Source organism: Phaethon aethereus (genome assembly GCF_964289735.1).
Source record: "Phaethon aethereus genome assembly, chromosome: W".
Lineage (NCBI taxonomy): Eukaryota > Metazoa > Chordata > Aves > Phaethontiformes > Phaethontidae > Phaethon > Phaethon aethereus.
This window is the reverse complement of record NC_138581.1, coordinates 4,591,750-4,596,529: the sequence shown is the minus strand read 5'-3', so window position 1 is coordinate 4,596,529 and position 4,780 is coordinate 4,591,750.

Sequence of the window (4,780 nt, the reverse complement as noted above, 5' to 3'; positions counted from 1 at the left end):
GCTAATTCTATAGGAAAAGCACTAATTAGAAAAGCAATAATAATCGGTGTAATTGCTCTAAATTACCCTCCTCACCGAGAAGTGTGTTTGGATACTGAAACGCAGCTGCTCCTGCTCCATCCAGGCGCTCGCAGCCAAGGATGCTCAGCTTTTCTCTGCTGCCCTCTCCAGGTCTGGGAAAGGGGAAGAGCTGTCACCTCTCGCATCCCAGGGAAAGGCAGGGGGAAATCTCGCACCCTGGGCACCCTTGGGTGTCCCAACCTGCCTGGGCTCAGCCTGGGATCCCTGATAGAATCACCTGGATGTCACTGGCTCCGGAAAACACAGCACTGGTCTCCAGAGCTGGGACTGGGGCAGTTGAGGAGATGGAAGGAGGGTTGGTAGGTCCTTCTGGACATCTAGCTGCTTGTTTATCTGCCCAAATAATAGCAATAATAGAGCTTGGTGGTTTGGACACGTTCGACAGGCCAGGGCTGCATAGCTGTTGCTTACAGCGTTGTAAGTCTGGATGGCGGAGCAGCCCCGGGGCTTGGAGTAAGAGCTGGAGAGCAGTGGCACGCCGTGGGGCCACCCTCTGCCCACGTCTCCTTGACGAGACAAGGGGACCCAGGGACGTGCAGAGGGGATGAAACCCACAGTGCTCAGATACTGAAACACAGCGGAGAGCCCAGAGCTCAGCTCTCGATGCGAAAACAGGGGTAGTACCTCCTCTCTGATGCACAGGGTGCCCGGAGGAGGGGTGCAGGAGAGGGTGGGTGAGGACCGAATCGTCCCTTCCTCTGCAAGGGCTTTGCGGCTTTCAGTTTTAAAATTTATGGTGAGGAAGAGGAGGACACTCAAGACGCCGTTCTTCATGTTCAGACTACAGCTAGATTTTGGCCATTAGGAGCACCCAAACGCTCCCACCCGCTGCATGCCGAGCGTTGACATTATTAGTGCAATGATGCTCTCTCGTGCGGTGTTTTTTATTCTTGGCCAATTCCTTTGCGCTCACTTAAGCAATAACGAACAGAATAACAAACTTTCATCGATTGCGTGTCGGTACCTGCCAGTGAGGTTGCACTGGAGTTGATAACCAGCATTTTCAGAGCAGTAAATTACCTCCACACGCAGTGAGGAGAAGTTAAAAGACAAGCTCAGACTGACCGGAGAAGGCCAGCGTACAGCCGGGGCTTTAGCCCAACCTCACTGGTTTCCCCCAGCTGCAACGTTGACCTCTTCCTTCTCCAAAAAAAGCTAAATTAGCTGCAAACTGAGAAGCCCTGCAGTTAGTTACCAGCCTACACGTCTGCGCCAGTCAAAACCATCCTTGACTTGGTGCTTTGGTGACATGGGTGCCTTGGAGACAAACAAGCACATCAGCATCCTGTGGTGCCTCCTCCCTGGCCTCACCTGCTTAAACAGCACAGCTGAATTAAAAACAACAGTACTTAAACTGTAAACCAGTGACACGCGACTACCAGATGATAAAATAGATGATAAAATATTCACCTCTTCGAGCGTTCTGCAGCCTTCACCTGGGAGCTTCGCCTTTCTTGGTGCCAGGGCAACGACTGTAAGATCAGGATGCCCCATGCCGGGTGATCACGGCGCAGCTTCCACACAGGTTTAGCCAAAACCAGCCCAACACCGAATTCTTGCTCATCGATGGCCAGTACCTGGGAAAACAGCCCTGAAAATTTATTCTCTACCGGTCGTGGTCTTGAAGGGGCATTTTGCACTGCAAAGGCCGTGCACGGTGCTGCGCTTCCATGCACACTTCGCTCGTATTGCGTAGACCTTCCTGGCAGCAGAGTCTGGCTTTTATTATATAAAGTTAATTTTTTAACACTACATTATTTTGTGCTTTGAGCAGGTTTCCCAAATAAATCTGCAATGGCTCTGCATGCTGCGAAGACCTCGATAAATAAAAAAGGGAATAGACATCCTCAGGATTAGGGGTTTCCAGGCTGGCAGCAGCGATGATGCGGAAAAGCCCCGGGCGGGTCGGCGAAAACGGTTATTGAGTTCCCCTCCGGAGCTTGCATCTCCGGATGGCAGGCACACATGGGCAACTCCAAAATGTTCTCCAAAACTGGCACCCAATGGCGTGATACCGTAATTCCCTTTACTTCCAGCAGGTCCCATGGCTGTGGAAGAGATGGTTTGGGGTTTTTTTAATTTTATTTAGCTTCATTGATCTTGATGGAATAATTATAGAGAAAATTATTCCAGGAACAAAGGAATATGGTCAGAGCCTGTCCCCAGATTTTCTCTTTAAGCAGAAAAGAAATGCAGAAACCTAAAGCAGTGCCTTGGAGAGTCAAACCCCTCCTGAGCTTAGCTCAATCCCTTACTTCGGTGATACTACTCATGCTGCACCACAGCCTGAGAAAGCGGACAGTCACGCTCCAACTTTCCCTGTGTAATTACGTTTAAATCCTCGTTGCTTCCATGCATGCTTCAGTGTTATTTATATTGGTTTAACGATCCATTAAACAAATACTGTACTTTGGGAAGTGCTGCTTTGCTTATGAACAATTACAGTTTCTCCAGCGTTCAGTGGCGTTAACCACAAGCAAGAGGACTATGGTGCAGAGCTGGCTTGCAGTAGGGCCCTGGGGATTTTGGGGGTGTGGGGAAGGACTTTTAGCAATATTAACATAATCCTTTATGGGTTTGTGTATTAAAAAAAAATATTTTCAGAACATTCAGAAGGTATTTTTTTGTTTGTTTATTTTAACAAGAACTTTCTGTAGGAACACAAATTAATCGCAACCTGATTGCACTCAAGAGGGGATTCCTACCTGGTAGGATTTACTCAACTGGAGCCAAATCTTGAAAATACTTCCAGAGTTTTGGCGCTGTGGACAGGCTCCAGGCAGCAAAGTACACTCCATGAGCCAACCTCACCGTCCTCATCGCAGACACTGCACATCCAGCCATATACATCGAGGCACATCCCATGATGACCATGTGTGTGGCCAAGAAGGGAAGATGTGGCCCTGGCCCCTGTGGCGAGCGTTCCAGTTCTCAGTTGTCCTCAGCCCTGGGATGGCCATGGGGTGGGAATGAGCCCACAGATACGCCCCCAGCAAACTGGAGCAGCCCTGGGACCTTGGGGATGGGGAGCAACAGATTAACCCAAAGAGTTCCTCTTTGCAGGCAAGAGGCACAAGGAAGGAAATCCCAGCGCCAGGGAAAAGATGGGATTTGGGCCACTCCCCAAGAGATTTCAGCTAAATCAGCAATGAGATATAATGGGCATGGCAGTGCCTTGCAAGCCCATCACTTCAGCCCTATAAAACACTATTTAACATTGTGTTAAATAATTAACACAATGAATTTAATTTTTTTTTTTAATTTTTAAATGGTTTTCAGTTGGACAGTTGAGCTTACTTTTATCCTTCCAGTTTGCTGAGCGTATTAGGAGAGCCCCAGCACAAGGGAGAAGGTTGAAAAGGAACCAGAAGATAGAGGTGGGCAGAGAACAGCCCATGGCAAGGAGGTCAACAGGGAGGATTTGGGGACATCAGGGGGACCCTGGGGACATCCCCAACCCTGAGCAGTGTTCAGGGCTGTGAGATCCCATGAATGCTGGCAGCAGCTCAGGTCTGCAGGAACTGGGGGATGGTTTTGTGTTCCACCTAATTAGGGTGGCCAAATCTGCCCGAAACGCGTGCCGGCTCTTTCATGTGCCCATTCACCCTTTTCTCCTTTCCAGCATGGTCTCTTGTGTCTTAAGATCTGTCTTATTGTGCTGGGTCTGGCAGAGTGGAAAATTTAATTTTAAACTAATTAGTTTCTAAGTTGCCGAATATCCTCAAATTACCAGGCATCACCTTTCCCAAAGGGGGAGAACAACATAACTCACCTGTATCCAACACTTGACACTGCTGGAGTCAAGAGCATGGAGACAAAGGATCCCCAATTGCTTATTGTCTTGGCTCAAAGGTCGAGAGTCATTTATGACAAAGCTCTAATTAATAGTTTATTACCCGTAACTGACCATCGTCTCTTTTGTTAGCATTTAATATTATTAGCTAAAGGTTTGCTTTGAATGCAAAATGAGGTTATCTTTGAAATCAACTTGTTCAGCTTTCCTTGGTCTTCGAACAAGGCTGCCCTCCGGCCCGTCGCTGCCGCGTTCCCTGAGCAAAGGCCTATTGGTGTCAGCAGCTTTTCACCTGACACCAAATCATTGACGTGCTGTTGCTCTGATTACTTGGTCACTGAAAGGTCACATGGATATAAATACTCTTTTCCAATTATTCTCAAAAATGGGCCAGTAATCATGCAAAGACCAGCCAGCTCTTTAAAGTTAACAGTAGCAGCGATTACCATCCAAATTTAGTTTTTCAACTTCATACAACACCTGGGTTCCCCGCCAACATGCTGTGGTTTTCAAAAGATTATGCTGGGTTTCTTTTCCTCCTTGATTTTTTTCCCTTCAGTCCTTCGAAAGGCACCAAAAGGAGAAACCAGGTACCAAGGTGTGGACACAGCATCTGGCTTCGGGATGATGAGAAGCTTCCACCCCATGGCTGGTTTTAGAAGGGGCTTTGGGTTGAAGTGGCAGCTGTTTCCATGGCACTAGCCCAAAGCTCCCTCTCTCCTGGCCGGCGACCAGAGCTGACAGCACCGGTGAGGACATCCAAAGGGGATTAGGGAAGGGAAGGGGCAGGAGGGGCTTCGCTCTGAGCAGCGTGGCACCCAGCGGGGGCACTTCACCTTCCTTACGTCTCCGCACAGCCATTTTAAGAGTTGAAGGCACTTACAGGTGAGCGTTACATGTAACAGG